This window comes from Lissotriton helveticus, chromosome 8, assembly GCF_964261635.1.
Source record: "Lissotriton helveticus chromosome 8, aLisHel1.1, whole genome shotgun sequence".
Taxonomy (NCBI): Eukaryota; Metazoa; Chordata; class Amphibia; order Caudata; family Salamandridae; genus Lissotriton; species Lissotriton helveticus.
The window spans coordinates 20,569,366-20,594,657 of NC_136069.1; the positions used below are offsets into that span (position 1 = coordinate 20,569,366).

The window sequence follows — 25,292 nt, forward strand, 5'->3', positions numbered from 1 at the left end:
GGGAGGGGACGCAGCTTCCTTCAGCAGAGGACACGGGTCTCTGCCCTCCAGCCCCCTGGCACTGTGGCCCGGAAGTGCGCTGTCAATGCCCCGGAAGTGGAGCTGCGCGGACAGCGACATAGAGAGCGGACTGCGCGGTCTCTGCAGCTAGGTCGAGGACAGGGATTGGAGGGACTGGCAGGGAGGATGGCCTAGAGCGCGGAGGGGCGGGGCTTGAGAGCGCGAGACACAGCACAGACCGGGGAGAGGCGGGGTCATGGCTCTGTGACCCGGAAGTGCGCTGTCGCTGCCCCGGAAGTGAAGCTGCGGGAGCCGGCGCGGACATCGACATAGAGAGCGGACTGCGCTGTCTCTGCAGCTACCGGCTGGTCGAGGCCACCGGCGGAGGGGGCCCGGGACACCGGAGAGGGGCACGAGGGGCAGCGGACACCCGCCCGGCTGAGGCCTGGACCATCGGGGAGGCGCAGACCCCGGAGAGAGCAGGGCCGGGCCTGGGGGCACCCGGTGGTACCGAGGACCGGAGGGAGCCGAGTCTGTCTGCCCGGGGAGTAGAGGAAGGGACGGCCAGACCCTGGGACAGGCAGAGGCCGCCGGGTGCAGACCGAGTGACTGCCCCGGGACAGGGACCGGGAGCTGTGGCCGCTGCAGGGGAGAGGCGGCTCCGAGGGGAGGCCTAGAGGCGGTCCAGGTCCACGCCGAGCGGGCAGAGGTGCCTCCCCGTCGGGGCGGGCCCTGGGAGGGGCAGAGGCCGAGGAGGGCGGAGGGGGCGTCCCCCGGCGCTGGAGGAGAGCCGCCGGCGGCAGCAGCAGCGTGGGACAGGAGGAGAGACCGAGGCGGCCGCCCCGGCCCCGAGCAGAGACCCAGGCTGCAGGTAAGGGGGCTCCGGGGGGGCAGGGACACCGCCAGGGCTCGGGTCACCCTCAGTGAGGCTGGGCCACGGACCCCCTCCCTTGGCACCGGCCGCCTTCATAGCCCTCCACTCGCACCCCATGATGCCTCGCCCCTTCTCCTCGGGGTGTTGGCCTCACCCCCTTTAACGACTCTCCCCTTTCACCAGCCCCATCCAAAGCCCATGCTGCAGCCTCCGCTGCTGCCAGCCCCCTCTGTTTCAACGACTTCACTATAAGACCAGCCACAACAGGGCCCCCCCAGGACTGAGTAACGTCAAACGTCCCCCGGTGGGACTGCTCGCTCGTTGAGAGATGCCATCAGCACCCTCAGCCCTGCCTCCTGCCAAGGGTGCAGGTCTCACGGTACAGAATGCGATCCTGCTTAAAGTGAGCAGACACTCGGGGATGTACAGTCATCGTGTGTCTTTCTCTGTCCTTCGTATCCTTGATTCGGGAGGGGTGGACCTCTCAATGCGCCTGTCTTTAGGGTGGGGAGTAAACCTGCCCCTTCTCTCTGTTCACATCTCATATACCCTCACTCTAGGGCTCAGGGATGTTATGTCCGCCCCCTGACCTCTCTGTACCTATCACGTTCACCTTAGTGGAGGGATGTAAGCCTCCCTCTCTATTTTCAGCGTCTACCCCATTGACCTCTCTTCTGGGTGCATGAAGAAGCTGCTTCCACTTTAGTTAACATATCTCTCAAATATTTCTCCTTAGCACACGTTGTTGGTCTTGTTCATCGAATATGAATTTACCTTTGAAAAATGAAAGACGAGGTGTTTGGCAAAACAGGAATAGTTGTTTATTTTAATGCAGCAGTTGGGAGATCCAGCAACATAGTTTGGGTCTGAAGTCGGTCTTGGACCACGTTGGTTTTGCATATCCTATTATACTTTAAATAAAGTAGCATAAAACAATTTATGCATTCCTTTGGCGAAAGAAGTTTGGGCTTAGTCACGGGGCCATTAAACGTGGTGTTTGATAAGTAATGTGGGTGTACTTGTAAAGCGCACTGCGACTCCATGGAGTATCCTGGCGCTGAAAGATAAGGATCGCATGTGGGCCCAGTTCTTGTGTGAACATACTGCAGGGCCAGTGTGTATGTGTCCAGATGTGGCTCATGAAGCGCGTGTGATCACCATGTGTAATGTGCATGCTGTGTTCTGACTGGCTGTGTATTCCTAACAGTGTGGCATCTGACTTTATGGTGTTTTGGAGAATGCGCGCCCCTCTGGCCGAACCTGTTTATTGGACCAATCTCCTGCGACCTTTGTGGAGTGGATGCCTATCTGTGGGATCGATCTGTGTTTTCCCGTACGTGTGTTTTGTCCAAGGGTTGCGTGCCCCCCACCCCCACTTGTGATCTGTCAATCAGTTGCTTTAGTCCAAGGTCGCAGGGCCTGCCTAATCATGTATTTATAACTCTGAGTTGGGAGAGGAGGTCACATTGGGCTGATTCAACAAGACATGCAGTTTCGTTTTTTATTAGTATATATCATGATGTACATCGATTGTCCAATATTAAGTCTTCCTCTTCACCTGTCTCTAAACACTTTGTATGTATCCCTTTCTTGGTCCATAGAAGTTAGATGTTTATTATTTTCCTATCTGTGGACGTACCACAATAGTGCCTTGTTCCCCCTGTATCTATGCTCTTCTCCAGTTCTCTATGCTCATTCACTTTATTTACACCCATTGCCTGTGGTATCATGTGTAGTTTTTCAGTTATAAAATTAAGTAATTGCCCCCCACCCTCCCATAAACGGTGAATTCTGTATTTGGCAAAAGCTGTTGAAGTATTGTAGATCTTCACCTTTTTAGGTTGTATTACAGTGATGCAAAGAGGGACACCATACTAAAATAGGGAGGAGTTGAAGTGTAGTTAATGCTCTTAAACCTTCCGTAGTTCTTAGAATGAGAACTAATTGCAGTCAGGGTTGTCATTTGTACACTCCTGATTGTATGCAAGTTGGCAGTTTCTGCTCTTGGCTGCTTCTTCCTCCTGCAGAAGTTTATCTTTTCGGCTCCAGCCACCCGTGCCCTGGAGGAGCTGACTTCAGCTCTCTCTTCTTTGATCAATGGTGAGGTCTCTGTCCAGTGTGCTTGCCTGCTTCCTCGCCTGTGCAGGCTGGCCAGCTGTAAATTATTTATGCACACCACTCCCTCTGCCTGGTTTAGAGGGGGTTCTTGCTCCTGGTTTCGGCAGGGAGGGGGTGGGGCCCGCTTGCTTCTTGACCTAGTGTTTTTAGAGGAGTGATGACAGTGGCTCTTAACCCTGGTTTAGAAGGCTGGTGAAACTGTCTCGAGGTTCCCGCTTGTCTGCAGGTATGGCGGCTCGTGGGCATGTGTTATCTGGGTGTGAGTGGGGTGCTGAATTGTATCCCGGTTTTGGGCCGGTTGGGAGCAGATGCTGGTTCCTGCGTGCTCAACCGTGTTGTCTGGCTGGAGACTCCTGGGCCTTGTCGAGAGGCTGGAGACCCCGGCGTGCATGTGCTCAGTTTAGGCATTGACTGGTCTAGGGGGTTCTGTTTTCTGATCTGAATATATATCGCTTGTGCTGTTTCAGAGCCCAGTTTCAGGTGAGGGAGTACTGGTTTTTGGGGCCCAGTTTAAATGCAGGGGTGTTGGGTTCTGGTCTCACTATAATGAGGAATGTTTCCTGGAGTAAGTTAAGGGAAGGCTGCTATTTCCTGGCTCCAGTTTAAAGGGACTGAGGAGTTCTGGTTCTCGGGCCCAGTTTACGGGTTGTTGCTTGTTCCTGAGATCAGTTTATAGAGGGTTCTTCCTACTAGTTCTCCTGTTTCTCTGTCCTGCCGTGCTGTTCTTTTGATGCTCTGACCTACCCCTCCCCTCCTGCTTATACATCATGGCCGGGGCCATGTGCCGAGTCAAGCATTTATCATCGAAAATGGGCTTGAGGCCTGGAGCCCTTCTCCTCTTTGCTTCCCTCCGACCTCAAGTGCCCTTCTCGCTATGTTCCCTCTAGCCCACCGTACCTGGTCAGATGTTGGCCCTCTGACCCGCATCTAGTAAGTCTGTCATCATGGCCCTCTGCCTCGCCCTCTCCTGCTGTGATCCCTTTACCGGGGCCGTGTGATGTCTCCAGGGGGAAACAACCTTTACAACGCACTACCATTACAACAAAACTTTTACAACGCAACATCTATTACAACGCATGCATTTACAATGCAACCATTACAACGCATGACACTACAACGCACATCACTACAACGCATGTCCTTACAACTCAGTCATTACAACGCAAACCATTACAAAGCATAACATTACCATACAACACTTACCCTACTGTTGCACCTCATGAAGATAGAATAGTAATTTTTACCCCTACACTATCCAACACTTACCCTACTGTTGCACCCCCTGGAGTTAGAATAGTAAATTTTACCCCTACACCACCCAATACTTAACAAACATGCAATGTAATGTTATGCGTTGTAATGGTATGCGTTGTAAAGGTAGTATGCGTTGTAATGGAATGTGTTGTAAATGTAGTTTTTAAAATTTCGTTGTAATGGCATGCGTTGTAATGGCATGCGTTGTAATGGCATGCGTTGTAATGGATGTTGCGTTGTAAAGGTGTGCGTTGTAAAAGTGTGCGCTGTAACGTCATACATCCGTCTCCAGGCTTCAAGGGGAGCTTTGCGCTGTGCTTGTGTCGTGTTTCCAGGCCGTGGGTGTCTCACACTGTCAGCCAGAGCCAGTTTTTCTGTATTTTTAGCTCGCAGTTTGGAGTTACTGTCGCTCGTTGCCAGTTTCTGCAACGTTGTCTCCGGCTCTAAGTTCCTTACACTGTCACCCAAGGCCAGCTATTCTGCATTTTTATCTCTGGGCTTGAGAGTTTTCTTTTTTTTTTTTTGTGGCTCGTTGCCAATTTTCTGCCGCTTTGTCTCCAGGCCATGGGTGCCTTTTAAATTGTCACCCAAGGCCATGAATTCTTCATCTTTATCTCCCATGTTGTAGTTTTTCTTGTTTTCCAGTTGCTCGTTGAGTGTTAGGCATCTTTGTCTCCAGGCCGCAGGCGCCTTACTCTGTCGCCCAAGGCCATGTATTCTGCACGTTCTCTCATTTTCCAGTGCTGCTTTATTGTAGCTCATTGCCGGTGTCCTGCAGCTTTGTCTCCAAGTGAATTCTACTCTGGCATCAGCAGCTCTCTCTAGGTTTTGGTGCCTTGGACTGTCACCTGCTGTCAGTAATTGTAAAGTGAAGAACACTTTATTTGCATTTGGTGCTATGGGGAGGGAGAGAATTCTGCTTTTGCTAAGCTCATTGTTTGCTTCTGTATCTGCCTTACTCTGTTTTCATCTAGTGTTTCAGCCTTTGCTGGTTCTATGTTGGCTTGAGGTGCCTAAATCCGCCGGCCTCTCCTGATCTCTCTCCTGTGGTGTTTCACCCTTTGCTAGTTCATTCTTTTTCCTGTCTGCTGCCTCCCTCGCAGCGTCAGTCAAACCTCATCTTGCGTTCTCTCACCTTCCACTAGTTCATTAGTCATGTTTCTCATCCGCAGTCCTCTTTCTGCGCCTCTCTTGTTTCTTTCGTTCTGTACGTCTCGCTTGCTTCTTTCTTTCTGCACGCCTGTCACCCTATCCTACGTCTGTCACCCTGTGCTTACTTTCCTATGACTGTATTCAGGACCTCCCGCTGTGCTCATTTCTCACATGCTGCACTTTTTCATTATTTTTTGATAGTTGTAGATTCTCACTGTAGGTTTTCGGGGAGACTGTGCACCATCTCTTGTAATAAATTAAGTTCTGTCTTGCTTTTAGCTCCATAGAGTCGCAGCAGGTTATTTGAACCAGTTCAGGGATTCTTCTTTTGTTCTTCTTTTCAATTTCAGTTCATTGTAACTCTACCTTCTATGTATCTTGGACTCCTGCTTATGTTTACGTGGCGTCCTTAGTGTGGGCTAAGTCTAGTCATGTGAGATAATGCTTTATTGACATTTCTAAATATGTAATCCTTGCCAAAGCTCGGATTACTGTGTACATCTTGGAAGCATCACACGGGTAGAACCCGTTTCTGTTGTGTATGGTCCCAGTCCCTGGGCACACCTAGCTGTATAGGGCATCAGTCTGTAGGTACCCCACAGTCTTCTTGTGTGCCAGGTCCCAGAGTAAAACCCCTGGCCCTTTTTAGGTCTCGTCTAGGCAGCGCTTGCGCTGTCTCTGAGACCTGCTGTATTCTGGCTAAGGGCATTCAACACGCCCAGCGGTTCTGGTTGGTTAGTTGGCCTGCCTTTCTAAATTCCTTTACTCTGGTTGATCAGTACTGTCAATCTGTCCCACCTTGGTGTGCTTGGTTCCTCTCAGCGGATATCACCATTAATTTTTATTTTTTTGGATGGCCATCTGTTTCCTGCTCGCTCACACTCCTTCCCGTCATTGCTGCTGTCCTTCCTGTGACATGCCCCACCCCCCTGCACAACACCGCGTTGACTTTTGTGGCAAAGGCAGCATGCATCGCTTTAGTTTTAAAACATCTAAAGCTAAAGTGCGGCGTGCAGCTAATGCGGCAAAAGTCAATAAATGGAAAAACAAAGGCAAGCGGGCGCCGCATTTCTTTTACATTTGCTAAGCAATAGCTCGACATTTAATTAATGTAAGACCTATTGCAGTGCAAATGCATGTTTTTAAAGAGTACCCGAGCAACTGTTGTACTTGGTTCTGTTGCATGGGTTATCAGAGCTTGGCTGGCACATGATTTTATTATAAGAGGTACCAGAGAATTCCTAGTATCTGGCCATATGGGGGTCCAGAGCACAATGACTCTTGGTCTAATTGTCTCTGGAACCAGAGCACATGAAGGACTTGATCTTGTTGCGAATGGTATTGGAGCGATACTGTTTAGGACACCAGAGCATAGGTTGCACCTGGCTGCATAAGATACTACGCTCAGTGGCTCCAGGTGCTATTGTGTAGGGGGTTTAACCAACAGCAGGAGTTGGTCTTGTTGCACATTATGGCGTAGCTTTATTATTATATTATATAGGTTACTGGAGCAAGCGTTGCACCTGGTCGCTTGAGGTAGCTGAGCATAGCAGCTCCTGGTCATATTGTGTAGGGTTTCAGCGGATGTGTAGGGATAGATACTGATGTGTTCAACGACCATAGTAGTAATTTTATTTTGCATAGTTAATTAAAACCAGTGCATACGAACAATCTTAAACAAGCATTGAAAATGCAATAGGTCTCGCAATAGAAGAGTTTGACATTTTTCGTTTTGCAAATGGCTGAGTGGCGTTGCGTGGCTGAGTGGCGTTGCGTGGCTGAGTGGCGTTGCGTGGCTGAGTGGCGTTGCGTGGCTGAGTGGCGTTGCGTGGCTGAGTGGCGTTGCATTGGCATAGCCAATAGGTCTCGCTTTTGGGATCTTATAAGTATTTAGCTATGCAGCACAATATCCTTGGTGCAACAACATTAACTGTTGCATGGTTAAACACTTATAAGGTCCCAAAGGCGAGACCTATTGGCTATGCTAATGCGTATTGTGTTTAACAGCCCGTGTGTATTTATCTGTGTGCTGGGGAGTGCACGAGTATGTCTGTATGACTGTCTCTGTGTGGGTGCGTGCCTGCGACTGTGTCTGTGTATGTTAGCTTGCATGCCTGAGCTCGTGTTTAAGGGTATGTGCTCACGGATGATTTGAAAGCCTGTGAAGGTACACGGCCCAGGGGTTGGCAAAGCCTGAAGCTGGGTGCTATGGAGTGCTTTTGAACTCTGAGGCGTGTGCTACTGTATGCCCAGCAAAACAACTTCCAAAATCCACCAGCCGCCACTGCCACAACCCCTGGCATTCAGCCCTTCATTGAGGAGCGAGGCTTCTTGGAGGGCAGTGTGCTGGGGTGTAAAACGCCAAAGGAATCCACAGATGGACAGAAAGTATACACTGGTACTGTTAAGGGCAGATCCAGTTAGAGACGCAAATGTAACTAGTCCTGAAAGGGAGTTGTAGTCTGAAGGATGCAGGTGCAAGTAAACTATTGTATGCCACTTGTGTACTAAGGACCAGCATATTAAAAATTAAAGTATAAAAAGTGCTTTCCTGGTCGTTGGGTGGGTGCTGTAGAGCATGTATATGCTTGTTGGCCCCCTCAGCACTTTTGATGTTCCTGTGATATTTCGCTAACCTATCTCGGAGCCTTCTCTTTTATGGCTGGTTACATTTTCATGCTTTTAACTAAAAGCGCACACATTTTATTGGGAGTATTGTGTTTTGAATGCGACGAGGTTAAATCACAACCTAACCAAGCACTCCTTGTTCAAAGTTACAATGCTACACTGTAACCTAAACATTGTATAAAGGCAACTGCAACAAACACTGGCAAAGTCAATAGGTATCATCGTTGTGACTTATTGGCTTTGGCAATGGTTGAATACCACACTGTGCAGCATCATTGAAGCTGTGCAGCATGGCTGAAGTAAAACAAAAAACTTTTACATAGCAGTCTGCATCCTCTCTACAAAAATATTTTTTTTTTAGTTACTGTAGAAATTCAAATCAATAACTAAAAACAAAACACTTTTTTTAATTGGGTGTAAATGGAGAGGAAGCAACAGGAGCAGAAGTAATGGGGTGAAGCAACAGGGGGATCAGACTCAATATGGGGGCTGGTGTGGTCACTGAAGCAACATGGGCAGGGCAGACGGGCACGCAAGTAGCACAGGGAAGGCGGGGGACATGGATTCAACAAGTGGAGGGTGACACAAGGAAGCAACACACGGGAGGGCAGGGGGGCACAGAACGACAGGGGAGGGTGGATGCAACATGGAGAAGTATACGGGCAAGTGCAACATGGAATGGGGTGGGGAGGCGCACACGGGAACAAGCAGCAGCACGAGAGGAGAGATACACAATGGAGAATGCTAAAACAAGGAAGAATGCAGGCTTTCTGCAGCGGATAGCTGGAAGGAAAGGCACATACTATAAATAACATAATACAAATAAAATCAAAATATCAAGCAATCAGTGTCTTCAGTTCCCAAGCTCACAAAAACAAGCATTGGCTGCGCGGCCGTGAAAGTGACGCAACCGCGAAAGTGAAACTGGCGTTCAGAACAAGCAGTAAATGGAATAGGGTCCTCTCTATTCACCCCCTTTGATCGGCGTCTTTATTTTCCCGTGGCAGTCATGTAAATAAACAAGTGATTGTAAATAGAGCAGAGGCTTGTTCCTGTGAAGCAGCCAGCATGAGGAGCTGTTGGGTGGAACTTCAGCAGGTCGCAAATTCCATGACTAGGCTGCGATGCCCAGATTGGGTGAAAGGGCTACCGCGTTCTGTTCTCGAGGCTTCTCATAACAAAAGACCATGCAGTGCCCCAAGCTGCACATCCGAGATTGTGAGTTTAATTAAATTGCCAATCCCTGCATGTTGGTTTTACTGTGTTGTGTACTGCTATTTGCAGACGTCCCTTACAGTCAAGTGATTACAAGTAGAGCAAGGGGGGGATTTTACATGAAGCAGCCTGCTGGAAGAGCCGGTGAGGCGGGCTTCGGTGGGACGCAAATTCCACAATAGGGTGCAAAGGCCAGACCGGGAGGAGTTGCCATCGCACGCTGTTCTTGAGGCTTCCCATGCCAGAGTCCTTGAATGCTGAAAAGAAACTGTGGGGCTCGTTGCTGAGCTAATAAAAAGGTGCGCAATGATGAGCAATGAAAACGAGCCCTGCAACAAAATTTCCAGCCCTATTTTCACTTGTGCTCAAAATGATGTGAAAGAGCAGCAGGGGAGAGGGCGTGAAAGAGCAGCAGGGGAGGGGGCGTGAAAGAGCAGCAGGGGAGGGGGTGGAGAGGATGCTCTGAGGGAGAGTGACGACTAAAGGCCGAGAAAGAAATGCACAAGGCGGGCAGGGGAGGGGGCGGAGCGGGGAGAGCGGCATGTGGGTGTTAAGAAGCCGGGCCTTTGAAGTGAAGCTAAGCTTCACTTCAAAAGGTGTCGGAGGAATGCGGCTGACGGTGATTGCGGCTGTGCACGCGCTTTTAAGCTCAATGCACATGCGCATTGAGCTTAAAAGTCACGGGCACTGCAAGGAATCGCCACGATTCCTTGCTGCTTAGTTAAAAGTTGTTTACGCCGCAATAGGCTCGCAAGCTCGATGCGCATGCGCATCGACAGGCGAGACCTAAAAAATTATGATAAATGCATAACTACACGTTCAAACGTGTTTAACAGCAGTTTTTTTGAGGGGGGGGGCATTTGTCAATGTTCAGGGGTTACTTATTACAAAGCGCATAGGTGCTTTGTCTTGGCTGTGAGGAAATGTGGTTTTAGAAGTTGAGACACAGGGCACTGGATGCGGATGATATAGTGAAGCGTTACTGCCCTTAATTTAAAAGTATTTAGCAGCAGTTTTCTTAGCAAGAAGGCCCGTTTGGTGGTGCCTGGGCTCTTACTTACATGTAGCAAGTGCAGTGCATCCATAAGCAGACCAAGTATATCCCTTTGTCATGTGAATAGCAAAGTTTGACTTTTAAAGATCGGGTCACGGGGAATAAAGTACAATGGATACAAACCCAGCTTTAGATTTTGGGTTAGAGGTTGCTCTCCTCCGTAGCAGCTACGCCTGCTGCTAGTGAAGTGTATTTGCTGGCTCTTAGCATTTTCTTTTCTAACAGCACGAGAAATCTTACCAGCCTGCAGTTGAGGTGCAGGTCTTCTGCGTTGAAGCAGGCCATAACTACTTGTATTCATTTGCGGATTCCTCTGAATTTTCAGAGGCATGGCTACTCCTGAGAAGATGGCCTAGTCTTCTACCAGTGATAGGCTTTTATATTGATTACCAAAAACGTTTTTAAAAAAACAGCGTGACTGGTGGGAGTATCCCAGCCTGAGAGAGCCCAGTATTTATTAAAGATTCTTAACAGAAAGTTCCTGGCAGGTGACGTGCTTGGGTGCTGCAGCTCTAGCCATAAGAGATTATTGAGGGTGTTGGCAGCTGCATTCCTGGTGTTATGCCAGCAGACAGTGAAAGCACCATGTCTTTCCAATGACTGTTTTGTTAGACCAAACTCTAGCCAAATCGGTGCTGCTAATGAGTAGTTTGGAATACTGAATATAAATCTGTAAGCCTTTACTAAGGTGTTGTCTAGATTCTTGGCATCTCTGCCTCGTAGGTCTTTACTTCCGTAGGTAATTGCTGGTAGGATTTTTAATCGAGCCACTTGGAAGAGAGGTGTCCGGACCGGTCCTGTTAGCTTCAATTTAAGGTTTCTCAGCTTTACTGCCATTGCCATCCATTTTCTCTTGAGTTCTACCTTCTGTGAGGCAAAATGCCCCCCCCCCCCTCACCTCCATGTCAATTTCGGTGCCTAGGTACATATAGTTTTGGTGTGGTTTGGATCCATGTTTTCCCCAAGTACCAGGAGTTTTTTTTTCTTGCCACCATTGATGGTCATCACTGTTTTCTCAAGGTTTATTTCCCGGAGGTTTTCTGTTGGGTAATCTTGCATTGAGATGTTGCAAGCCCACCTATGTGTGGCTTACCAGGACCACATCATCTGCATATAAGAACAAGCATTGGCATAGCCAATAGGTCTCGCCTTTGGGACCTTATAAGTGTTTAGCCATGCAGCAGTAGATGTTGTTGCACCAAGGATATTGTACTGCATAACTAAATATTTATACGGTTCCAAAGGCGAGACCTATTGGCTATGCCAATGCTTTTTTTTAAGTGTCCACTGAAATGTCCATGTGCCACGTAGCCTATGTCATATGTGAAACCGTCAGTTAGTTGTGATTTTTGAGCCACAAGCATTGCATTCTACATTAGGTTAAAAATCCCAACCTGAAAGACACTGTTGACCAAAACCCTATGGGTTCCACCAATGGTATTAGCCACTTGCGCCATTACTGGTGGTCATGTGTATCTGTATGGAAGTTCGAGGACACAGAGAAAAAATACAGGGCTGGATGAACTACTAATGCCTATTTAAGATGTCTCAGGCAACACCCTCTGCCCACCCACCAGACAAGAAAATGTGCATTCCCCTGTAAATGGAGTGATCCAATTGACCATCACCCTGTGCCTGTGACTCTTAGCTGTACATCATACAGTGTTCATCTTATGCATAACACCAGGTGATGATCGTATACCGTCACTGATGCTTCCTTGAGAGACATCGCCCCCAGATGCATTCCCCAGTGCACCCGACCTAGAAGTCCATTGAGGCTCCCCCTCAGTGCTCCGCACGTGCTCTGAGGTCCTCTGGTGGTCATCACTCGGTACCTATCCTGCACATCACCCTCCTCCGTTTTACTCATGTCATGGGGTGTCTCCTGCTGAACAGGATGCCTTTGTGCATCTGTGCCTATGCGCCTGTTTGCATTTGTGCCTCAGTACACATGCGTTACAGAACAGCAAAACCTATTGACTTTGACAAAGTTTGCCTACATTGTGATAAAAAAATGATAAAGAGTAAACAGTAGCGTGGACCATAAAGATATCTAAGCTATTATAAAGAATGTAAGCTTTGGAATAAACTAGAACAAAAGGAGGTCATGCCAGAAACATACGCTTCCCATCGCTTGCACATGTTACATGCAGGTATGTCAGTCCACATACAGCATGACTCCTTGTTTGTGGCTGCCTTTTACATGTCATTAAAGTTTGTGGCAAAAAGCCAGATCACACTAACCTATTAGATATGGCTTAATGCCAAACCGCTAAGTCAAACAGCTGGCTGCCCAAACGCGCCCTATTGTATACATTACCGTGGGAGAGAGCACAGGGTTCGTTTGGGTACAGAGATCACATTTCAGTGCAGAATAGACTTTGCTTGAGAAACGTGACCCGCTGCTGAGCAGGCCTAAACCTTTAGCAAGTCTGAGCCAGAATGTTTTGGTCAAGGACTATTTGCATATCTGTAACATCCTCCCGTCAGTTTATTTATCAAACTAAATCAAAACCGGGCTTCTGAATCTTTTTCTACATTTAACAAGGTAATATGAGTTTAGGCTCATAAAACGTGCCCTTTGAGGTAGATTTAAGCTGTGCTTGTCTCTAAAAGTTATCAATGCACATGAAATTATTTGCTTTAGGCTATGCCAATTTTTAAACAGTAAACACGTTTTCAAACTGAGCTCCACAAACTGGCTTGTTTAGAGACGGTTGCTTTTTTCCGCCGTAAATACCAGAATAAGGCGATTGCATTTCATCAACCGAAAATCTGCTTAATAATGCCCATGAACCAGATGGTAATTAGTTGCAACTGTACAGTTAGTGGCAACTCTAAAGTATGTCCTAATGTCCACTAACCTGCACAGCTGGCTGATGAATGCTCCTGTTTAGATCGAAGCAGAACCTTAAACCAGAATGGCTTTCCTAATCTGAATACATGACCTCTCACCCACTAAACCCACGTGATCTCTCTTGGCAGCTCTTGCGTGCTGTGTATGCTTCTTCCTCGAGCCGCCTGCTATGGAGCCAGTCAGCTGACGGCCAAAACATCTCTTTTTAGGTCTCGCGCCTAGCGTTGCAGTGCGCAGCTCGAGACGTTTAGTAGGTGAAAAACGGGGTTTGCGTAGCTGACCGAGGAATGGCACATGCTTGTGCTTTTCCTTTTGTGCGACACGATTGACCTTTGCATGCGTCTTTTTTTTTTTAATAAAAGACAGCACGCAATTGGCCAAAGATGGGCGGATAGCTCCGCCCACGGCCTATTGGTGTCTATTACGCGCACCAAAAGCCACGTGGTTTCAATTATCGTGCACAGGCGCGATAATCGAAACCACATGTTTCGCTGTGGCGCGCACGCACTACTCGCTGGCTTCTTTTTTGTTTTTGTTTTTGGGATCCATTTCGTGGGGAAGCAAGTAAATGAAAGAAGCAATGTTTTGTTCGGCCTCACTTTCACCCGGCTTGTTTTTAATTGGTGCAGTGGGAATGACAACAGGCTCCAGGTGAGTAGAGGAGGTGGTTCATTCATTCTTTGTTTGTGATGCTGTTTTATAAGATGTCTTCCTTCGCTCATTGTATTGTTTGTTTGCTTTGTGTGTGAGTTAGGGGGGAGCCTGTGTGGGGTGCAGCCTCCTGCCACTGCCAAGCGCCTGAGCCCAGTCTGAGCATGATGGTTGATGTTCAAGGGCAGGTGCCGCCAGAGACTTTCCGGATTAAGCAGGGAGGGCCTGGGTGCAGGGTGCGGCCTGTGCATAAGGATTGCCTCGGTGCATGAGGCAGCCTGTGTGCAAAGGACGACCTGCGAACACTCTGTGCACACGGGCAGCCTATGCCTAAGACAGCATGGGCATTTATTGCATCATTTATATCTATCTATCTTTACTAATATTATAAAGAGAGAGCCCAAACCTTTGAGGCAGGTAATCTACGGAACCACAGCACCAATCATAACACCCAATACAGCATTGGAAAGGGCAGTTGTAGCAGAAGGACATAGGCTATACAGATGTCCACCATATACATTTGAAAGGTAAAAAAACCTTAACAGCAAAGTAGTCCCTTGTGAGCGTGGGCGGGGCGCGGCATGACAACAACAAAAAAGCGTTCCTTAAACGTGTGCGTTGTGCTGGGGGCGTGAACAAGGCCAATGGGCACGGCAATTGCGCGGCAGCAAGGGGTGTGGCCAATGGGCGCGACAACCGGCAACAATGGCGCGGCACATCCTCAAAAAAAAGCGGGCCTTGAGGGCGTGTGGAAAACAAACGTGTGCGTTGGGCCGGGGGGCGTATCCAAGGCCAATGGGTGCGGCAATTGTGCGGGAGCAAGGGGCGTGGCCAATGGGCGCAGCAATTGCCGGGGCTTAGGCGGGGGCAGACGCGACTGATCGCGCCTGCGGGGACAATAACTGCACAGTATCCTGCGCGCTGTCAGCCAGTCAACTCTCCCCATAAAGGACCGTGCCTGCGGGGACACTAACTGCAGCGTCTCCTGCGCGCTGTCACACTCAACTCTCTGCATAAATAAATTGACACCAGGCGCACAACATCAACCAGGGCTGAAGCCGGGCTCAGGCGGCGGATGGCGCGACGACGCGCGCCTGCTGGGACACTAACCTTTGAACTGACTGCACTTTCCCACACGTGCAGCGTCTCCAGCGCGCGCTGTCACCCACTCAACTCTCTCCATCAACGACTTTACACCACAAGCACAACATCAAAATAAACTGGAGCCGGGCCTCAAGCGGGGGATGACTCGATTCAGCGTGCCTGCGGGGACACGAAATTTACAACTGAATGCACTTTCACACACGCTTACCTACAGAAGTGGAGTACATACACACTAGCGACATCTGCTAATACTTCTTACTCCGAGGTACACAGTATCTGCACACACATGCCTAACTATTGTGACACTTCATGCAAAAAAAATTCTCTACCGCGAGATTTCAAAATAAATTTCCCTTGCCTATTACACGCATTCTATTTCATACCCGGACCACGTCGGGACGGGCTGCTAGTATATGTATATAGCGCTATCACTGCGTGTGGCACTGAAGCGCTTGCCTACATAGACAGCATGCTATGCCATGTAGGTATAGCAAGATGGGTATAGGCCTTGGTTTTGAATCTATCTTGCATGGTGTACACGGCGCGGCCTGCCTACAAGCATGGACGCCCTTTGCTATGCACAGCGGACTGCGTGTGTTCATAGGTCGGTCCGTGTTCACGGGGCAGCCCATGTCCAGTGGAAAATCTATACACAGCTGACCTCGTATACAAATGAGGTAGGCTGCCGAGGGTGGCCGCCCTGTGTGCCAAGGAGCAGCCTGTGCGCGCGCGACAGTCTCTGCAAAAGGGTAACCACCTCCTTTCAAATGTGCATGGGTTAGTCTGCGTACATTGGGCAGTAAGCCTCAAAGGGACAGCATACGTGAATGGTGCAGTCCGGGTTCATGGGAAGTCCGGGTTCATGGGAAGCCCGTGCTCAAGAGACTTTGCACAAGAGGACACCACCACAAGCCCAAAATGAATCTCGCTGTCCACCCCAGCCCGTCCCGCACACACTACTGTTTGGGGAAAACCCTCTCCCGGCCGGCTTCCCCCGCAAAGAAACCCACTGTTAGCGGGGCGCACTCTACAGAGTAACCAAGAGACGGCCGTCGGCGATAAGAGGCTATGTAAATAAAAAACGTGCTTTATAAATACTCCCAAAAATATGCTTGTTTTTAGTTTCTTTTAGTGTGGGGTCCTTTCTGGGGTCTGCAGCTTTGGGTAAATTCCAGGAACCTTGGCACGGTCTTAGAACGGGGTGCAAGACCAAGGGCAGGAGCAGACAGCAGCTATCAGGATGAGGAGAGGCAGGCTCGGGTGTACATGGAGCAACCGGTATACAGGGGGGCGCCCTGTGTACATGAGAAACCTTGATCTATACATGGAATAGCCTGTAGAAAAGGAACAGCCTGTGGACAGGAGAGAGCAAAATCCTATATTCAATGGGTCGCCTCCTGCGGCGATGAGAAAGGCCGCTGCTGGGCGAGGTCGGCCTGTGTACAATGACACTGAACCCTGGCGGCCCACTGGGGAAACGCCTGTGCCCGCTAGGGCCAGTCCGGCCCTGCCTATGGTGCACACAGGCCAGGCCGCAGTTTTTTTATATCTTGAGTAACACATGGTTTATCAAAGCACGTTACTTGGTTATGGTAATCACAAAGCATAAATGGAGAGTATTTACACAGTCATTGTCCCGACTAATACTTTGGTGGAAAGAGAGGAAGGGAAGCAAGCTTTTATTACTGAGACCGGATCGTGCCGGTCAAAGATGAGATCCGGAACAGAAGAACCCAGAAAGGATAAAGACAGGGCAGAGAGTGACAGACAAGGGGCGTGATGGAAAGAGGCATGGTGGAGAGATAGTTGGAAAGAGACAAGGACAGGCAGGAATGGAGAGCTGGCAATAAAGAGCTACAAGGAATTATATTCATTTCATGCACTTTGGGGAGGGTGGGGGGGCATGCATTCTCCCACTTAGCGAGGCATAGCTCCAGACCATATGCACTGATTTGTATGTCTTGATGCTCATGAATTCATATGTGTGTGCCAACATGCATGTCTTAATTGGATTATGTGCAGCTTTTATTCCTAGACATTTGCATAACATGGACGTAAAGAATTTCAAGGTGGCCATACAAGGCTTTATCTTGACTGCCATTGACCGCTTTCTTGTGCAGTCTGTAAGGGCCATGCAATCAGCTCTCTCGATAGTCCATGTCATTTTTATAAGTTTTGTAATGGTTTTTATTAATCGTAAAAATTAATGAAATATACATTTGAGCTACAAGGCAAAAGGTGTAGACCGTAGCAGTGAGCTGCACGAAAAGGGGTGACACTGGTGATCATGCAAAAAAGACACGTAAGGAGGAGAATTGAAACCGGCTGGTCCCACCTCAGCTCCGTGTTAGAATCATGGACAGCGATCTAGTCCTGGGCTTTCCGGCTCACCCTAAAGCATTCTTTGAATTGTAGTCTTGTTTGCTTCTACTGAACAAGCTGGACTTACACACTTGACAGCAGCGCTTCATAGGTTAAACCCTCTTACGTGTTTTGTTGCTCAGTAGGCTTTAATTACAGCCTCTGAGACAAGCTCTCTCCTAAGCCTTTTTTTAGGTCTCGCCTAGCGAAACAGCGCCATGTGCTGCTTGCGTAAGCGAGACCTATTGTTGCCGACTTGCTTAGCATGCTAGACAGGATAGGTGCACTTGCTTTTGTGGACATGAGCTGTGCACGCGAACGGCTGGGCTCGCGCGTTATCACAACGCCTGCTCGCACCATATGCGTGCACATCTCACGGCACCCGTACATGCCATGTGCACGCGAACGGCGTCTTTCAGACAACCGATGTGCACGCTCATGGTGTGTCCTTCAGTGTGCGCCTTACAGACATGGGTACGCTAACACAATGGGTGCCAGCAATGCACCCAGCGAAGCTCACTCACCGACTCACGCCGCGGGGCTCTCCTCACCACTCGGGATCCCCTGCAGTCTGCCTTGCATGGCGTCTAACCGGCTCACACTACGGGGCTCTCCTCACCACTCGGGAGCCCCGTCTTGCCTCGCTGTTCACCCGGTCCCTCTGATGGGGCCGGGACTTCAGCATAGAGCCTGCAGAGTTCCGGCGTCCTCGCCCGGACAGCCGATGTGCACGTTTACGGCTCCTGACGACGTTTCTGCAGAACATGCGCATGGCGTTCTTTCACTTTCTTTACTCTCTGCTAATACTTTCTGCACTTCTGCGCATGCGCCACATATGTAACCTCCCGTATCCCCTGCGCCAGACCAGCTGATACGAAACAGTAATCTAATCGGCTATGCTCCTTAAATATTTTAGGCAATTTCTCTACCAATTCTGCTGAAAAAAAGTTTTTAACACCCTTGAATTGCATTCTTAAAGCCAGAGCCTTTTGAGTAGAGTCTGTATTCCAGTCTTTTAAGAATAGATTCCATCTAGCTGCTACGGAAGCCCCACATGATAAAGCACCGTCAGCTGCGCCCTCGCTGGGACACGAGGTGGATTAAAGAAGTCTGGGTCCGCTGCAGCAACTCGAGGCACCCCAGCTCCACATAGGCTTGTTTGAGTCTGGCTTAGAGAGGTAAATGTGCTATGTAAGCAAATGGTCTGGTCTGGTTTGTGGCATTTCTAAGGGCAGGCAACTTCCAGTACAAATATAATAAGAGCATTCTCTTCAATAGGGGTAGAAACTTTCAACACAATTGCATGAAAATGTACTGTAAACACGCGCTGCGCTAATGGAGAGGGGGCGGTGCTCACTGAGAGGGACGAGATGGCGCTAATCGTGGGGGCAGGGGGACGAGACGCGCTAATCCGGTCCTACGGGACAATGACAATCAGGTGAACATATACTTTAACGGACTCCAAAGGCTGATCGGACACAGAAAAGGCTGATAGGATACAGGGAAGCCAGGCGCGTCCTCGGGTAGCTGGGGTCATAACTGTTGACAAACAGAAAACGAGCAATCTGGATTACGTAATAAAGTACACACATGACACCAAGGGCACACTGTCAAGTTGTAAGCTTTACTGTACCAATTACTGCACTCTGATGGTTTACAGTAATTGGTACCATTAACGAGCATCACCTCTTGACAGGGTGTGTAATCGTGGCAGACACTGTAGTTGGGGCTCTTCGACTTCAATTACTGAGTGTCCTCGAATTAGAACTTGTAACATTTAGCTGAGGCGCCTCGGGTGCTACCACACCTGATGAGCAACACTCCACTTTCAATTAAAACAAGCATAACAGAGCTCGTAAAAACGAGGCTGCAGAACAGATGTTTGTCTTTAAAGTAAAAAGGGAAGAATTCCTTTGAACTTTCCGGAAAAATAGACTAAGACGCTCCTTGTACCTGCAAATGTTGTTCCTTCCCAGCCATGGTCTGCTCTCGAGCAGCTCTCACTGGCCAGCGCTGCAACCACAGTCTGACAGATCACACGCGGCAGGCTTTTGCACGTTTCCAACCATTGGTTTCGTTTTCCATTACAAACTATGGTCCATTGGAAGTTTTAACTCCGACTCCGACAATGCATCTCTGTTGCGAATTAATAGCACACAATTTAACATACGAGTCACGTGGTATGCGGTGTTCTGAAGGCCTGTCGGTGCAGGGTCACTTCAATGTACCATTGTGCTAGTCTTGGGAAAAGTGCAAGTCCTCTGCGATGCCCTCGAGCCCGGCTGCACGAGACAAGCTTCTTTGGGCGGGGCGGATCACGGTGATCCTCAAGGTGGGGGTGAATTGAAAACAATGGGAGAATGAAGGGAATTGAAAGCAGTGACAGGAGCGCGGAGAATAATTTAAAGCAGCTACAAAAGGATGAAAGCAGCATAATTGAACGCAGCAACAGGAGGGTAGGGGTGATTGAAAACAATGATGTAAAAGTGGGAAGGTTTCAAGGCAACAACACAAAAAAAAATCTGCACTTCTGTAACGTAATGCAATGATCATGTAAATTGTTCCAATGATCTTAGCAGAATTTGCACTACATAAAAACAAATACTAACTGAATCATAGTGTGAGCAGCAGATGGCCAGTGGAGGGACACTTATCAAACCTGATGAACGTGCACTTAGTCCGTGTGCCGCAGAAACAAGCATTTGTAATGCAATTCTTCTCGCATTTGCGAGAGTTTAAGCGATTGGCATTGTAAATAACACTGCCTTTTATTTATGTTTTAAAAACTAACACGTATATAAAAGGCATTGCCATTTACAATGCCAATAGCTCCAACTCTAACAACCGAGACCTATTGCATTGCAAATGCTTGTTTATAGTATGCATTTGCAATGCAATAGGTCTTGCATTTGCAAGAGTTTAAGCAATTGGCATTGTACATGACAATGCCTTTTATTTATCTGTTTTAAAAACCACACTTAAATAAAAGATATTGTCATTTACAATGCTAACCGCTCAAACTCTCATAAATGCGAGACCTATTACATTTCAAATGCCGGTTTGCCTGTAGCAACAGCAGTTCTTTGCCAACTGAGAGTGCACTGAAGAAAAAGCAGAACCTCATGAAAGGGCGCCGTGGTTATAACCAGCACTGTAAAAAACAAGTAGGGTGTGGGGGTAGTGCGGCCAAGAGCAGGCAGGGTTTCCCTTGCGGGAGCGAGCGCAATAATTGCTAACATATGGTGCTGCTCGCTCCCGCAAAGGAATCGTCAAACGTATCGTCAAACGTGCATGCGTTGCATTGAAAGCAATGCAACGTGTGCACTTTTTTGCCTGCCCCGCTGAATCGATTTCAAAAGTTCTCTTTCCTATGCAGCGCATGCGCACTGCGTAGGCGAGACCTAAAAACTGGAGTGCGTCGTGCCACCGGCCTAGGGGCATGTGAATTGCTAGAGGCGAGATGATATTTCATCAGATCCGCCATACAGAGTTTAAATAGTGTGGCGACAAGCGCACACCCGTATTTTTATCCATAGGTGGTTGAAACTCGTCTGCAGAGATGTGAACCTTTGCCAAGCTTCACCTGCACCCAGGTATCTGTGGAGTAGAATCAACAGGACTGCGGGACATTAGTCTGCCAGCTTCCTCCAGAACCTAGCCCAGTCTGTTACCAAAGGCTACTCTGAAGTCTATGAAGCAGAGATGGAGAGACTGTTTTGTGCTTCTTGTTACGTCTATGAGCATTGACATGGCCAGGATGTTGGTGATTGTGCCCGTATGTTTTGAGAAACCGGTTTGGTTGAGTACAATGATGGAATTTGCTATGCCCAAGCTTTGAGTTCCTCTAATAGGTTGCCTACAAAGTACTTTGCCTCATTATCTATCAAAGCGACAAGGCAGTAGTTTTTTGGTGTAGCCATGTATCCTCTTTTATGTGTAGGGGAGATGGCGGAGCCCTTCCAGGAGGGGAAGGGGGTTAAGGATCTCTGACCAGTAGTCCCTGTCCTGTTCAAAGAGGGCGACAGGATTCCATTTGGTGCAGGGGCCCCAGTCTCTGGCCTTTATATAGATTTGTCGCTTAATGTCCGTAATATGAGTGCCTTCTGATACCCACTGATTGTGGCTGGTTTGAGAAGGAGTTCTGCTGCATGGTTGGTCGGTAGTCTGAGGATGTATCCTCGCTCTTTTTGCAGGCTGGCTTGGCGATTGATGGTTGAAGTGAGTTTTAGGAAGTCAGCCCAGGTCTTTTCCAGGATGTAAGATATTACTCCTTCTTAGGCTGGGCTCCTTATTTTATTGACTGTTCCCCAGAATTGAGCACTGTTGTTGGAGTTGATGTCTGTGAAAAGTTGTGCCCACAGGTCATCTTCTTGAGATTTGTTGATGTTCCATTTTAATTTTCTAAATAGGCCTCTTTTTTTCATGGAGTAGAGGGGTAAGATGGGAGGCCCCAGGTTTGCACCTTAGTGACTTCATTGTACTGTTTATGGCCCTATTGAATTGTTTCAGTTTAGTACGGTGAGCAATGGAGATCCACCATGCTTCCCTGGTGTTTTGGCAGAGTGTTGCTTTGAAGGTCTTGGAAAAGGAGTTGGCTAAGTCTGCAGTGAAGCTTTCCCATCTGTCCGTGAGGCTATCATCTGTCCTTTCCTGGGCCTGTAATTGAGCATTTGCAGATTCAAGGACCTCCTCAGTGTTTGCCAGAGCAGTTTTTATTCTTTTGAAGTTGGTTGTAAAGCTTGATGTAGAAATGTTGTCGATGTTCCCAACGCAGTTGCCTTCTGCTAGTAGAGTTGTCCGGTGTCCCTGTCTGCCTTATCCCCTAGGCAGAATGCTGAGACCATGTGGAATAATGATAATAAGGTCAACATATAATCTAGTGTTTTAGCTCCCTGAGGTTGATGTGCTCCAGGTCTTCCACTAGTCTTCTAATTATTTTGCTTGTTCTGCCATGGTGGCTCCTGCTTCTTTGTTCTGCAATTTTCCAGTATAAAGACTGACTTTTCACATCTTCTTTCTCCGAGGAGCCCAGAAGATGTTAATTTAGATCCCTGGCGAGAATGAGGTTGGAGGTAGTCTGATTGCTTATATGTGCCAGAAGCCGAGCCAAGAGTTGTTCAGAGTCTTGTTTTTTCTGCTTCGGGTGTATGTAGTGGTGAAAATTATGACCACCTCATTGTGCCCATCTAAGTTAAGGTTGATCTTAACAGCTATAATTGCTGCTGCAAGAGATGGAACTACTTCTGCCTTGGTTGTGCATGTAAGTGACAAGTAAGTTGCCAGGCCCCCGGATGGGTGGCCATGTTGCGAAAACGCTCCAGGATACAGAGTTACAGTATAGACTGCATCCTGTTCTGTGTGGTTGTGTTGCGTGTCCTACCAGGGTCTGAGTAGCACCTAGTCCTATTATGTCTGGTACCAGAGCATATGTAGGTCTTGATCCTGCTCCTGGTGTCACTGTAGCACCTAACCTCACCGTATCCAGTCCTAGGGCAGGAGCAATTCATGGTTCTGTTTAGTTGAAGTTACTACTGTTAAACTGGTTTTAGAATGCAATGTATCCCAAGGATCAATACTTTAATCTGATTTGTTCAATCTCTACATGGCATCTGTTGGTGCTTTAAATGAGATCTCTAGCCATTATTACACTGATGATACCCCAGTTTGCATCACAGTCTCTAACCTGTCAAACAAAACAAATCTAACTAAATCCATGAAAAACAAATTCATTGGATTTGCTCATAATTCTTGAAATTGAACCCAAGTGGTAACTGGAATTTCATCTCCAACTCTGTGATTCCACACTTCTGGTACAAACGTGCCTAAACATTCTTAGTCGACTGAATCGGTCCTTTAATTGATTCCTCGTCTGTATTACTAAGCTTTATTATTGATCGAAATCGAATTGTGATATTGGATGCTGCCAGACTTCATTTAAACTTTAACTGCTCCGACATCACAAGCCCTCAATCTTCCCTTCTACCTTCAGTTTGCATCTCTCGTGTTCTTACATTTAGCTGGCAGCAGTACGTTCATAGAAGTTCAGACCTGCTGGTGCACCCCTCTAGGGTATTGGCACAGAGAAACACTGTCACATTGCTCCATTTGTAAGAGACCTTCACTATCTTCCCCTAGAATCCAATATGAACTAAAACTTGCTTGTACCCCCCGCAAATTGCAATCAGCCAGATCTATGTATGTAAGAACAAGAAGAGATGACTAACCGGAAGCCCCATAATAAGCTGTCCTTCATATAAATACTCCTTTTCCCTCTACTGCTTTTGAAACTGTTGGCCATGTTGTTCTGGTTTCTACACTTGCTGCTCATGGAATTCCAGCCCAAGCAACCCATTTTCCTCCTTTTCGGATGCCTCTCTGTCTGTGTCCTAGTGCTCGGCTCAAGGCCCCCTGCTCTTCTCCCTTTGTGCTACTGTTCGTGGTGATCTCCTCTCCTCGCCTGGCTTCTCTAACCATTGTGATGGCGACAACGAACACAATTTCCTCCTTCCCACCTTTTACTTCTGGTCTTCTGTCCTAAACAGTCGGATGTCTTCGTAACTGAACACAGGATGGCCATCTTCTCTCCTAGGCCTAACTTGTTTCTGACTGAATTAATCTACTTTCGTGCCTATTCCATCCCGCTTGGCACGCTCACCACTACACCTTCAGCACGAAACTTTGCTTTCTAGTCTTATCATTATGAACATGAAATCTTTCATCACGCCTACAGCTACAAGGTACCAAGTATTCAATTCTTGCAAATTTCACTCGCACGCCCTCTTCCACACGGCTAAGCACTACTTTCTGTGCTTGATCTGAACAAGTTTCATCACAGTAGCCTTCACAAATATTCTCTGGATAAAGTTCTGTACTTTCCTATAGGAAATTGAGGTGGTCTTCCCAGCAACATGCACACATCCCACCATTTTCAGGATCTCAGCTGGTGATCACTAAAATCAGGGCCTTATACAAAGTGCTCCTTTTCTTATTTAAAGCTGCACACAGTCGGTCTCCTGTCTACCTATTGGATCCTCCCCACCCCCACTAGCTGGTTCATACCTGCTACTTGCTCCCCACCACTACAAGATTACCTGTCCGGTTATGCTCTTGCCGCTTTAAACCTGCCCTAAATCCAGACATGCTCATCTTTGAAAGTTGGCTCGAGTGGCCCTTTGCCATTCAGTCTTCATTCTTTTCGATGCCCTCTAATGGGAAACTGTTGCTTTGCATATTTTCAGTAATCTGTTGTTTAATGTTACAGCGGTGTCCAGTCTGTTGATTATTCAACTGCGCTGCCCAAAAAAACTTGTGTGCCGCCCAAACTGGTTATATACAGTGGCTCTTGTGCTGTGTACATTTAATTTTCAAATTCTCACTTCTTGATCAATAATGCAAGGACATCTCACCACCTCTTGGAAATCTGAGACACAAAGAATAAAACTGCCTCCGGCTTCTCCTGTAAAGGTCCTAAACTATGCAATTGTCTATACGTAGGTAAAGAGACTCTCTGAAAGTAGGATGATGTGCCTGTGACGGGCAGTAGCACCTCTAGAGGCAGGAAGGACTGCAGGTCGCAGGACCCACTGCACAGTTTGGAGTCTAAGCCACAGTCTTGAGTGAAGGTCCAAAGCTTGAAGTTGGGCCGACACAGCCGAAAGTGCCCATCCGTCAGGTTCCTTAGAACACTTCTCTTCAGGCAGCAGGAGAACTGTTCGCAGTGAGCTTTCATCATTCATCAAGAAGTCTTTTGTGATTATTTGGAGGGCAGGAAGCCACCAGGCCACACTCCTGCTGTTGCCTTTAATCCAATAACACACGCTGATTGCAAATGTTGTGATCCCATGCTCCAGCACGTGCCACTTCTTGGTGTTTGCAATTGTTGCAGAGTAGTCCTTGATGATTCCAAAACTCGAAATGAAAGTGCTGGTTGAGCTGCCAATAAACTGTAGTTAAATCGTAAAATACAGCGTTTTGTGACTGAACTAACTGGCCGCTCCTGGAAGGGTTTTTAAAGGCTCGTAAAA

At 48.0% G+C, this 25,292-nt stretch overlaps 1 protein-coding gene across 2 annotated transcripts in view; it reads left to right on the forward strand.

Moving 5' to 3' along the window:
- Window positions 1-301: 301 nt before the first annotated feature.
- The window catches only part of AGPAT3 (1-acylglycerol-3-phosphate O-acyltransferase 3), a 245,970-nt gene continuing 220,979 nt past the window's right edge, over window positions 302-25,292 (forward strand). The window contains exon 1 of one of the 2 annotated variants that reach the window (XM_078656405.1): window positions 302-871. The gene's annotated coding sequence lies outside the window, so the exon portion shown is untranslated. The remainder of the gene's footprint in view (window positions 872-25,292) is intronic. The other variant, XM_078656406.1, reaches the window with a different exon arrangement.